This window comes from Hydra viridissima, unplaced genomic scaffold (assembly GCF_058129835.1).
Source record: "Hydra viridissima isolate aposymbiotic clone 2 unplaced genomic scaffold, HvirCarnegie_v1 scaffold_3, whole genome shotgun sequence".
NCBI lineage: Eukaryota > Metazoa > Cnidaria > Hydrozoa > Anthoathecata > Hydridae > Hydra > Hydra viridissima.
In genome coordinates, this window is record NW_028324302.1 from 5,161,377 (window position 1) to 5,175,227 (window position 13,851).

At 30.9% G+C, this 13,851-nt stretch overlaps 1 long non-coding RNA gene and 1 pseudogene across 1 annotated transcript; one reads left to right on the forward strand and one right to left on the reverse strand.

Annotated features, from left to right (window-relative positions):
- Positions 1–2,549: 2,549 nt before the first annotated feature.
- Positions 2,550–12,948, reverse strand: LOC149890713 (uncharacterized). The gene is made up of 2 exons (XR_016450413.1): positions 12,669–12,948; positions 2,550–2,848 (listed from the first exon to the last, which is right to left on the reverse strand). It is a non-coding gene; the product is annotated as an uncharacterized LOC149890713 (long non-coding RNA).
- LOC145185563 (uncharacterized) lies at positions 5,755–9,468 on the forward strand (annotated as a pseudogene).
- Positions 12,949–13,851: the final 903 nt, after the last annotated feature.

Genomic DNA, 13,851 nt, shown 5'->3' on the forward strand with positions numbered 1-13,851 from the left:
GGTTGCAAAAAGCTAATTTGCGTGGTCGTGTTGCTATCCGAAAACCATATCTACGAAAATGTAATCGACAGAAGAGATTCCAATTGGGCACAGTTCCTCAAAAATCGGACGATGGATGAATGGAAACAAGTACTCTGGACCGATGAGTCAAAATTTGAAGTTTTCGGAAATAAGCGAAGAGTTTACGTCAGATGATCTGCCGAAGAAAAAATGCTAACTGAATGTCTGGTTCCAACAGTAAAACATGGTGAAGGCTCTGTGATAGTTTAGGGCTGTTTCTCTCTAGATGGAGTGGGAGATTCGCGTAGAATCGATGGTATAATGAGAAAAGAATATTATAGAGATATCCTGGAAACAAGTGCTATCCCTTCGGAACTGCGATTAATCGAAGATAATTTTATTCTGATGCATGTTAATGACCCTAAACATACTGCATTATCATGTCGAAATTACTTAGAATCAAAAAAAGCTGAAAATGTATTACGTGTAATGACCTGGCCTCCCCAAAGCCCAGACCTCAACCCCATTGAGTTACTATGGGATGAACTGGATAGAAAAATTAGAACTGTATGTTCAACATCAAAATCTCATTTATAGAACATTATAGAACAGGAATGGATTAATATTCAGAAAGAAACAATTAGAAAATTAATTGAAAGAATGCTGAGATTAGTTAAAGCAGTTGTTAAATCAAAGGGTGGTTTTTTTGACGAAAAGAAAATTTAATTATTATAATGGTTTTGTAAATTTTTATTACATAAAACTGACTAATAATATATTTTATATTTAAAATGTATAAAAAATGTAATTTTTATTAATATACATCAAAAATTCTATAACGTAATTACATACTAATATTGCTTTTTTGAAAAAATCTCGATTGTCCTAACTTCCGTGAGCGGCAGTATATATATATACACATAAATTACACACATGTATATATATACAAATATATATGCCGAGCAAAAAAATATTGAAAAAGCTTTTCTTTTAAAAATAAGAAAAGGTAAAAAAAGATAATTAGTAATATTTGATAACTAATGATAACTACTGATAACTACTGATAAATATTTGATAAATGCTTGATAAATACTTGATAAAAACTTGATAATTAAAATACTTTAAGTAAAAGTAAATGATATTTAATAACTTATCAGTATATATCTTTAAAAAAATAAAACTTTTATAAATATTGTTGTTTTGCATGGGATATCTTTTTCTTTTATATTGTTTAATACTAAATAACTAGTTATACATGCATACATGCATACATCGATACATAAATACATAGATACATACACACATACATACATACATACATACATACATACATACATACATACATACACACACACATACATACATACATACATACATACATACATACATACATACATACATACATACATACATACATACATACATACATACATACATACATACATACATACATACATACATACATACATACATACATACATACATACATACATACATACATACATACATACATACATACATACATACATACATACATACATACATACATACATACATACATACATACATACATACATACATACATACATACATACATACATACATACATACATACATACATACATACATACATATTCATGAGTGTGTGTGTGTATATATATATACACACACACATACACACACACACACACACACACACACACACACACATACACACACGATGCAATCATTTTCACTAACATAACAACAACAGTACAAAACAGCAGTACAAAACAGCAGTAATTAATAATAGGAATCAGCAAAAATATGTAAATATTTATGTTAAAGAAACTTTAAATAAAGCATTCTATTTATTTAAAGAGGTTTTTAAATCTTAAATAATCTTCTTAACATATCGGAGAAATTATGTGTATGAAAATTATTTTAAAGATCTCAACATTAAATCCAAAAACCAATTTCCAGTTAGAATTACAAGGAGAATAATGTGAAAGTTTTCGTTTTGTGCACCTTCACCGGTTCGTTGATACAAGTTTCAACATAAAGTGGTTAAACAATGGAAACGGCCTTTGTTTCCAGACTATATATTCTTGTGACTATGGTTTATATGAATAAACGAGCTAGCCCGGATAGCGATCCGGACGACGTCGAGATCTTGGCAAACGGGCTGGCTCGTTTGTCGAGCCAGCCCGCTACCCTTTTAAACAGGCCCTTAAGAAATTTGAATAGCGTTATTTGAATTGTTCTAGTTTAAAAATAAAAACCAATTGGGATCTTCAATATTTCACTAGCAATAAAATAAATAAATGAATTGCGTTATTTAAATTGCTGCAATTTTAAAATAAAAATCATATCAACTGTCTATCTTGAATATTTATTACTTGAATATTTTAAACTGTATAAAAAGTAAAAATATATTAAAAAAAAAAAAGCATTAAAAAGTTTAGAAGGTTTGTTTTTGGTCTTTCAAAAAAAAAATTTTTTTATTTTTTTATTTATAGACCAAACTGTTTTTCTATAGGATGAAAAAACATGATCCAGATCAGGTAAGAAGTCATTTTACAACATCTTTCACTTGTTTTCATTTTTGAAACTTTACGCGAATCATGTTCTTCATAAACATTTAAATTCTTTGTTTCAATCTTTTAATGTCTGAAATATGTGAAGCCAATGGTACCAGCAGGAGTGGAGCTTGGCGGATTTCAGACACATTTGAAATTAATTTCAAATCCATTTGACAAACAAATAAGGTTCAACTTTACAATTAGTTCTTTGTTTATTCCTGTAATTTCAGCGAATGCATTTTCATTTGAAAAGGCTTGTCGAGCAGTGTTATCGTCAATTGATGCTCCTGATCGGAAGATAAATATGTAGCAGGTATATATATATATATATATATATATATATATATATATATATATATATATATATATATATATATATATATATATATATTAGGGTGTGACAGTTGCCCCTAAAATATTAAACTTTTATCGTAGAGGGCTGTTCATAATTTTAGTATTGCATATTGGTCTAACTAGCATTTATGTGAAATTTCAAGAAAATTGTGCAACTTTTGTGGTAGCTCTGACCTTGCAAAGTTTTTATTTTTTATCATTTTTATCCAATATATTGGAAAGGGTCCGACTGGCAGTAAGGGGCCTGGAGGCAAGACATAGATAAGGCCCTTATTGTAGCAAAAAATTAAGCACAAAATAAATTAAACCCTTAACCACTTAAGGGTTTAATTTTGGTTTTTTTTAGAGATAAGGGTAGAGGATATTTCTAATAATTTTATTCAGTAAAATGTGCCAAATAATTTAATTCTAGAAATAACTACAATATTTATTGCACTGTTTTTACAAAATTGAAGCATATAAACATTACTTATTATTATTATTTATGTCTTTTTGTGTGTTTTACTTGTTCATTTTTTATAGTTAGGCCCAGGACCTTCGTATCTGGCAGGGGCCAGGGGGAATATACCCCAGACCCTCAACCCCTGGACCCTAGGTTGGCCCTAATGTTTATTACTATTTGTTAATGAATTTGAACTGTAGCTTTAACTCCTTTCAGAAAAATATATATATTGATGTTTTGTTAGATAAATATTATTATATGTTATTACATATTACTATTATTGTAATTTGTAGTATAAAATCATGGATAAAAAAGTACACAAAAAATATATGAAATTGTTACTTGGCACCATTCCTGGAGATGATGACAAGAAAATTAAAGGTTCTAAATTGCCAACACAGAGACAAGTATTGTTATGCCTTTTATCAAACCTGAAGGATTTGCACTGGGATCAAGCTTTATCTGCAACTATAGAAAATGTACTCTTACACTATCAGAAAGCCAATATCCCAACTCTAGAAGGCAGAAACAATATTGGTAGAGTAATCAAAGATTGCTATGAAAAGGAATTCATTAGTTTGATGAAATTGAAATATTATAGAAGACGAGAGGATGAACCTAGAATAATAAAATTTAAATCAGAATTGAATTTGACAATGAAATTTTATAAGAACACAGTTCTAAAGGACATGGCAGCTAAGAAAAAGGGGATAACTAAAGTTGAACAAGACGCCATTGATGTTGATATTGAATTTATGAAAAGCATGTTGAATTATAGAGTAGCTACATATTCTAGGTTGGATAAAGTCGTCACAGAAAAGACAAAAAAGCAAATAGAAAGACAAAAACATCATCTGGAGCAAGAAGAATTAAACCCGTGTAAATGTACTTTTGAAATGATAAATCTTGAACCAGACACTAGCTCTTGTGAGGATGAGAATATTGAAGAAGTTACCACCATAGCACAAAGTAGGAAACACAGAAGATTAGTTAAATGTGGCATAGATATCTTTGTTCCTCATGATATATTGAAAAACCCTGATCATGTTTCATGCAGTATCTGTAACAACATCTTATCAACCCAACTTAGTGCAATTGTGCGTTCCCTTGTTGCAGCATGTGGGAGTGACCTTTACAAGCTATGTCTAAATGCAAGGACAGCCCAACGGTATAGAACCGCCATTGTACCTGAAATAAGTTTGAAGATCAAAGAAAGTTGGATGCCATCGTCTATAATGCTTGTGCATTGGAACGGAAAACTTATGGACACTCTTGATTCCAAAGGAACAGATGACCGATTGCCAATTCTTGTGTCTGGGGCGGATGGGACAAAGCTCCTTGGCTTCCTCCACTTCCAAAATCAACTAAAGAAACTGGTAAAGTTCTTGGAATTATCATATCAAAAGCAACTAAAAAACTTCTTAGAGAATGGAATTGTGAAGAAAATGTTATTGGTATGGTTTTTAATACAACTTCATCAAACACAGGCAAACTTAATTAATTAAATTTAGAATATATGAATAAAGATCTTACATCTACACTGTAGACGTATGCATTTTCGGGAAAGAGAACTGCTGCATGTGTGTCTTTACAAAAGGAATTAGATCATGCCCTATTCTGGTTTCCTTGTCGAAGGCGTGTGGGTGAATTACTTTTGAGTCATTGCTGGGAAGGCTTGAATGTTTAGACATCAGCTAGTCCAAATATTTTGATCTTTCAAAGGTGAGTCTAATTGAATATACAATTGGTGTATACCTTCAATCCTTGAACCTTCAATCAATGAAGAGACACATATAATAGTAAAAAGCTACTATTAAAAATTGGGATGAGTAAACTTACTCTTTATATTTTTAACTTACAAGCTAACATTTATTTACTATCTTTTTCACTTTTCTAGGTTCAAAAAACATTTCCCTCAACTGTTATCAGATGAACAAGCGAAGTATCATTACCCTAATATGATGTTTATAAAAGAAGAATGCCAGCAAGAGATGACTTATTTTTTTCGTGAATCTTTAATACAATCTTTCACACGAGGTGACTACAAAGAGCTGGTTCAGCTTTGTTTGCTTATAATAACTAAGGGATCTGAACCAAAGAACTTCAAGATGCGTTATCCTGGTGCCCTTCACAAAGCAAGGTGGATGAGTAAACTCCTTCATACTCTAAAGATTGTGCTTCTGTCAGGACAGATCAAAGAACATTTTCAAAAAGCTGAAGTTGTTACTAGCAACCAAATAAGAAAATTGGAACGATTTGTTGTGTTCACAGTTTCAGTATATGTGCAGTGGTGACTTGTTTGTCCTGTACCAGCTAGTGCACCAGTTAATGACTTGATTTGTGGAAAACCTGGTAAAACTTGCTGAGCATGACTCAACTCTAGTCGAAAATCCTTGTATGGCATTCAGTCGGCATACTTGGTACTTAGCTGAGGAGTTGATTCCATTGGCTCTGTTCTCATCTATGGTAGCAGTAGAAATTAAAGAGGAAATGAGGAAATCCATTCTTTTCTTTGAAAAGACTTTTGTCACAAAGATAGTTGGACTTAACTTTGGGGGATATGGCATGCCCTATCTTCCTCCTACAATAGAATATGGTACTTCTTTAGTTAATCTAATTGGGCCGGATTCATTCAGATTTTTTAGCATTTTTGGTATGCCCTATAAATTCCTCTATGCTCCAGCACATGATTGGATTAATAAGGAAGACTATCAAAACATGAAGCCGATTGTCAACAAACTTCAGGTGGTAAATGAGGCAGCAGAGCGTGGTGTAAAGGTGTGCAGTGACTTTCTAGGTGTAACTAGGGATGAGAAGCATTTTAAAGATGTTCTCCAAGTAGTAGAATCTGATAGACAAAGGATTCCTAATCAGCAAAAGCAATTTCGTGCACAAAAAGAGAAATCATGGTTTCTAGTCCAGGAAAACAAGTAATTTCATTTAGACAATTATACCTTACCATACCATGTAAAAATAACTTTTTCATATCATCTTGTACTTTGCATAGCTGTATTTAATATAAGAAAACCGTTTTTATTTTCTAAGCTCCACCATGGTATTAGAGTGTAGGAAAAATAGTGATTTTTAGGCTAAATTCTGTATTTTAAATTTGACGGTGCTCATTCAATTGTGGATTAATCTTTAAAAACACATTATAAATCTTATTTTTATGACTAAATACAACACCAAAATTATGAACAGCCTCATTCGACAAAGTTGGGGCAACTGTCACACCCTAATATATATATATATATATATATATATATATATATATATATATATATATATATATATATGGGGTATTCTAAAAAACCATACCTCCTAAATTTGGGGCAAATGTAAAAAAAGTGAGCCTCACAAAGTTTGAGTGCTATCGGATCACTTTTGACCCCCCCCTCAAGCTAATAATTTAGGGGACAATTGACCGAAAAGTGGTCATTTTTTGGGAGTCTTGAGAGAGGGACAATTCTTTTCTTTCAAATTTTTTTTTTCTGCTATATGTCTATAGGCCTATATTTTTGTTTAAAAATATATGGTTTTTTTTCATTATTCTCAAAAATCTATGTTTCGTGGTATTGAAAATCATGAAAAGTGGTATTTTTTAAATATATTTTCTGTTACGCCTAATATTATATACTTATATTTTCGTGCAAATTGTGATAGTTTATAACTTTAAATTTTTCTAACAAATACAGATTAGTACATACAATAAACATTAAAATACATGTAAATAATAAGTACATATAATAAAATAATAAGTACATAAAATAATAAGTACATACAATAAACAATAAAGATAAGTGAAGCACAACTTAGGCCAATGAAAAAGGAACTTTTTATTACAAAAAAGACAAAACCAGCTATATCAGGTAGAAACATTTTTACTAATGCTGGAATTAAAATGAGTCATTAGTCTTTAAAATATTTATTGAAGAATGCGTATATATTTTTATATCTAAATATACAACTTCCAACAGGCTTGGATATTCTTCAACATTTAATATTCAACCACCAATATCTATCTGCACCAATATCAAATATTATTGCTTGTCCCCCCCAAAAAAAAGTTTTCTAGTTTTTCAGATTGTTGTTGTGAATGTATTTTGTCTAAAATCAAAAGACCCTGGATCAAAGCTGGAATTAATGTGTTAACTGATTTAAGTTTAGTTAAAAAACTTTTTAATTTGCTTAAGTCCTATTCCAACTTAAAAGATAATGCAAAAATGGGGAAAAAGTGGTGATTTGGCTAAACAAAACGAGTTTGAGATTGATATAAAATATTTTTTCGGGCTGGTTATTCTAATCTCAAAAACACGATCAGTAAAGATAAAAAAAGATCACTAAAAGACAAGATTGAAGATCTAAAGTTTCTTGAAGATCAGGAAGGTGAAAGAAAGTTTGTTATTGGTTCAGAGGATATTAAGTATAGAAAAAGGTATTCAATGCTTTTAATTAACTACTTTATCACTGGTTCAACCTCTGTTAATTCTCTTTTCCACTAATTCTATAGTTAAAAACTAAAACTTCAATTTTTCTGTAAATTAAGCAAAAGAAAGCATCAGGAAGAAAAATCATTCACAGCCTAAGAGTTTGAGAGATGATATACCCATTGTTGAACTTATAGATACAATTCTAAGCGATTATTCTTCAATTGAATCTGATTTTGATCCATGTGATTGATATCATATAGAAGTCTCTGAGAACCCAGACACTGTAATTGCAAAAATTCCAAAAGATATTTTTGCTGGTAATGTTTCGCTTACTACTACAGCCTGTGATACATCACCAAATGTTTTACAGAAGGTAACAAATGCAATTCTATATCAATCTGGTGTTAATCTTAAAGAAATTAAAAAGCAGTCAGTCTACCGTATATAGAAAGATAAAAAAAAAATGAAAACATTTCAAAGGAAGATGTTAAAGCATCCATATCCATGTATAATTCATTTTGATGGCAAGACCTTGTTTGAGCTAAACAAAGGAAAAATGTTAAAGAAGGATAGAATGGTTGTTTTAGTTAACATTAATGGAGAGACTTACTTACTTGGAGTACCTCCACTAGCGTCATCACTGGTGAAAATCAATTCTTAGGTGTAATGGTCTTAATTAAGGAGTATCAACTTACGTCAAAAACTAGAGGAATATGCTTTGATACAACATCATCCAACACTCGGACGAATAAAGGATCAGTTTCCAGAATATCTAAAGAACTAAATAAATATCTCCTCCAAATAGCATGTAGGCATCATGTGACTGAATTAAGAATGCTTTACTTTTGGAAATTAGTGACTTATGAAAAAACTAATGGACCTGATAATTCTCTTTTCAAAAAGCTAAAAAATATTTTTGAAGAACCTAATTTTAACTATAATTCAGTTCTACTGTTACGGTTTGATTGCAATAAGGTTAAAAGCAGTCTTGTAAAGAAGGCAGCTATGAAGTCATTAACATTTTGCAAACCATATGTTGCTAAACCAGGTATTATAAGAGATGATAGAAGTGAGCTTGTAGAATTAGTTGTCACTTACTTATCCCTTATAACATATAAAGTAAGAAAAACTGGTGCTATTCATCATGCAAGATTTTTAGGAAAAGCAATTTTTTATCTAAAGCTTCGGTTTTTATCCAATCAACTTACATTTGTTCAGGAAAATGATAAACTGAAAATTTGAATTAAGCTTACTACAGAATTTATTGTTTGCTTTTATGCAAAATGGTATCTACAATCTGAGGATGTCATTAAAGCTCCTTTTCTTGACATTACAGCCATACATCAAATGCATCTGTACAAGAATGTATGTACAAACCCAATAGCTGTCGATGCTGTATTAGTGTCTCAATATAAACATTGTTGGTATTTGAATTCAACAATGATACCTCTAGCTTTGCTATATATAATCATCCCATATATGTATATGTATATATATATATATATATATATATATTAGGGTGGGTCATTATGATGTAAATGTTAAGTTGGGGCTGTGAAACATTATTAAAATGTTGCATTACAGTCTACTTATGAAAAAAACTCCTTTTGAAATAAAATTAAAGCGTGTCTTGGATCCACAACTTTGGAAATTAAATTTACTCTATAATCGTATAATGTAAATACATGTGGTTTAATGCTATATTCCATTACTCGACATCTTGTTACATTAAATTTAAAAATGCAAGCAGTTGTTAAAGGAGAAATAGTCAGAGTGTAGTAGGCAACACATAACAGCAATTTGTTTCAGTTATTTGCTATTTGTTATGGCTCAAGAAGTCAGATTTAGAGTCAATTTTAGGTAATTCTGCTCGAGATTTGCGACATTGCAAAATCATTCCATGTCGTGATTTGTGCCCAAAAACTTTCATAGTTGTAGCTGAGATGTCTTTAATAGTACGCTCAACTGCCTGAGAATGGCATGGAATACCACTCAAGACATCAAAGTGGAACTGGAAATGTTCAAGATCATCATTAGAAACAGTTGATTAAAGCGGTGTTGGGGTTGCGATAGCAACAGACCAGTCGATCATTTTTATGAATGACGAAGCTTCCGGATTAAGCTTGATGCTTGATTTATCAAAGACACGTATCTTGCTACTTTGTGATGTAGCTCGTGCGTCAATTATTTTGTCACACGTTTTCATCTGTAACTCCTCCAAGAAGAATGTTCTCAGGATGAGCAAAATAGCAGTTATTTTGCAACACTGGTTCAAGAATTTTCCACTCTTCTTTCCATAGTTCATAGCACTGCTTCATAAGATAAAAGAAGTTTCTTGCTCCGTCAAGGCAGGAAGAATGACGCTTTATGTTGAACCACGATGGCGCATAAATATTTACGATGAATCTTGTAGTTCTTTGCAATGGTTTTGAAGGATTTTCTTTAGACATATACAAACGTAAAATACGATTGGCCTTTGTTAGCCACCTTGCATGGTTCAAATTTCCTGGCATAGCAGTCTGGAAGAACAATATTTGATCACAAGCAGTGTATCCCTGCTGAACAGCTAAGCAAGCTTTTAGAAGGTATATCTGATCAGAGCTTAAATCTTTCTTGAAATCAACACTTACATCCTCAACTTTACCAGGTATATGTTTAAAGTTCACAATATCTAAATCTTTTGGATCAAAATCTAGTGTAATGTCTATTTTACCTGTTGAAGTAGCTGGACCTGTTGAATGTCCACCATCCACAACGGAGAAATATTTTCTAAAAGGTAGTTCATTTGCATGTAACAAGCAGACCAACCATTGAAATTTTCTCCCAAGACCTTCTTCTAACTTTCTGATTATTCCATTGTGTTGACCTGTGTTATTCACAGAACCATCGCAAACAACTGCTACTAAAGTGTCTGATGATTTGATGTTGTTGATGCTCAATAATATTTCTTGTGCAATATCAATAGCTTTACTACTTTGTGGCATGACATGATTGACATATTTGTTTTGCGGAAATGACACTATCATATAATGTTCTTCTTTGAAATTTCGTCGGACACCACTTGCTTTAACGGAAGTGATATCCTGCTTCCCATCAAATCCAATGCAAAGTACATTTTGGACTTCAGCAGCATGCTTTTCAACTTCTTTTTTCCTCCACATATTTCTCTGACGACGAAGTTTTGCTGGATCAATAGCATTCTCTGGTGTTATAAGATCTAAATCTTTTAGTACTGCATTTGCTATTAGGCAAGCATCCCTGTTACTGATTTTACACCTATCCATGGCCTTACACAACTCAGGATATTGTTTAGTGCTGTAAACTTTGATCTATTCATCACTTGACATCTTATTATCACTTGATATCACTTCATAACTTGACATTACTTTGGTAGGAATGCAATGGTAGGAATACTTGCTTTGTTGTACAGTGCTTTAATTTCATTAGCTATGACTGTTGCTCTTTCAGTAACACTTGTGCAATTGTTATTTTTTAGTAAATAGTCATATGCTTTAAAAACATCAGCAGAAGTTGGCAGTTAATTTGTTTGAAATAGTCTAGGTTGTTCAAGTATACCATGTTCAGTTTCACTTCGTGTTTTAACAGTAGCCATTTTTATTTTCAATTTTAACTAATTAAACTAAAACAAAAAAGCAAACAACGTAAGTATATATCTTATAATGAAGTGAAGGATCATGTTAATCGGAAGTCAACAAACAACACTAACAGCTTTTTGTTTTATATTTCGTAGGGTGCTCTAAACTTTTGCAAAGTTCTGTATACTATTAATATAATATTATTAACATGAATCATCAAAAAATCTAATTCTTTATGCTTTTATCCTGCAATTATACGACTGTGTAAAATAGCATCATTTTGACCTAATATAGTAAAATTCAAGTTAAAGTTGGCAAAACTAAATCAAATTTTTATTACATTTCTTTTACATATCATTAATAGAGGCAACAAAATGCAACTTTATTTCCATGTTTCATAAAAAAAAACAAATTTGACCCACCCTAATATATACATATATATCAGAAAAGCATAATAAATATTTTATTCTTAGTATTATGTTTAGTAACAAGTTATGTGTTTTATTCAAATATAAAGGATGACATATATTCACAGGAGCATTAAGAAAAAATCCTCCGACCAAAGATGCATCTGAAAGTGATATTCAAAAAGCCGTTGTTCACTATTTGGCAGGAGCTACTGATCGTAATGGTGGCAGAAAACAAAGACCCATAAGAAAGTCTGCTGAGATAAATAGCTTTGAACATTGTTACATACGAATTGTTGGTAGTATGGTTGTATAATTACAACCTGGGATATATTATGTACAAGGATTGATTTTATATTTTAGTTCTAAATGGTTTTTAAAGGGATTTTGATGATGACACAAGTAATTTATTAATAATAAAAAAAAATATATAAAATTGGTCGCTCCTTATAAAACATTTATGAAGAAAATTAAATGTATATAATTCAAATCTTTTTGATTTTTTTATATGATACAATTTAAATCAAAATTGAAGCCAGAGTAATCACAGATGTGAAGTTTCTGTGCATCTTTTCTAGGTGCCAGAACTGGATTTTAAAGCAACAAAGTGAAAATTTATGATTAAGTGAAGTGGGACAGAAAGTCTACAACCTCTTTTTAATAGGAACAGGGAAAATGGTGAACAGTTGACTAAGTAAGTCAAACTGTACACTAAGTAAGTGGCAGAGTGTTTCATTGTACTAAAACATAATGAATTGCCATATCATAAGTTTTATGAGCCTGGAATCAATTTCCCGCCAGAATGATGTGAAAATGTTTTATTGGGTTAAAAAAGGAGAAGATAAAATGCGTGAGTTACAAAATGATATATTGTATACCTAACATCTTTATCTTTTCGTAAAGAATCTATAACTTTCTCCAGATCAATATCTTTAGACCCACATCTTGTTCTTTTCTTAGCACTTACTTCAATGCGCTTTTCTTCTTCATCTAAAATCTCCAACACTTTATCAGTTATTGAACTGTTGGAATAATCAGATGTAGAACTTGATTCTTCTGAAGTCCAATCATCAGGGTTTTTCCCCATGCCTTTCTACATATATAAACTAAAAATACTTTTAAATACATTTTGAGCTCATATTTAACTTTACTACAAGATAAACAAAATATTTCTTATGATCAAGTTGTGTAAAGATATTGAAAATAAAAAAAGATATGAAATCCTCTAGAACTAATTGGCAAACAGAAAAAAATGGAAGAAAGAAGTATTAGATCCATTTATTAAATGAAATATTACATTTCATAAATTGACAAAATAACCTACTAAAGAAAGAAAAAAATTCATTCTTAGTTAAAAAAAAAATTATTTTTTGTTTATAAAAACTGTTAAATTTTAGTGTAACAAAAAACTCTACCATATTGAAAAAGTCTACCGTTCATTGACTTTAAAACTTTAGTTTCAAAGGCTGCTAGTTAATAGAGAATGATGCGCATCAATTCATATATTGATGTACATCATTCTCTATTAACTAGCAGCCTTTAAAATTTATTATGCATAACTTTTAGATAGATTTCAAGTTAAAAAAATTAGAGCCAAAAAAAAATCTTTTACATTAAATACATCGCATCCACTTTCCAACCGGCAGCTCTACTTTATACTTTCTCATTCAGGTTAGCAAAACAAAAATCTAACTAAAAGTTATGTATATTACCTTTTCTTTAACACATCTGAATCAGAAAGAAGAAAGAACTTTAGACATTTTCTTTACTAACCTTAACTAGTTTGTCATAAACTTCTGTAAATGCATTTAATTTTTTTGAGCATGGCATGAATATTTCTAGATTTTTATTACCATTCTACCAATTCAGCTTTTGTAGCAGTTTAACTTGCAAAGAATATGATTAAATCTCTTATTGAATTGTGCTTACATCTCTTTTTGAAAAAAAGCAGACATCCTCTTAATATTATTTCAAAATTTGTTTGGTGGCTAGCATTAAAGCAAAGTAAATAGCACCACGAACAGAAACATCCAGTCAAACAACTTTGCAGATTTGTACTAT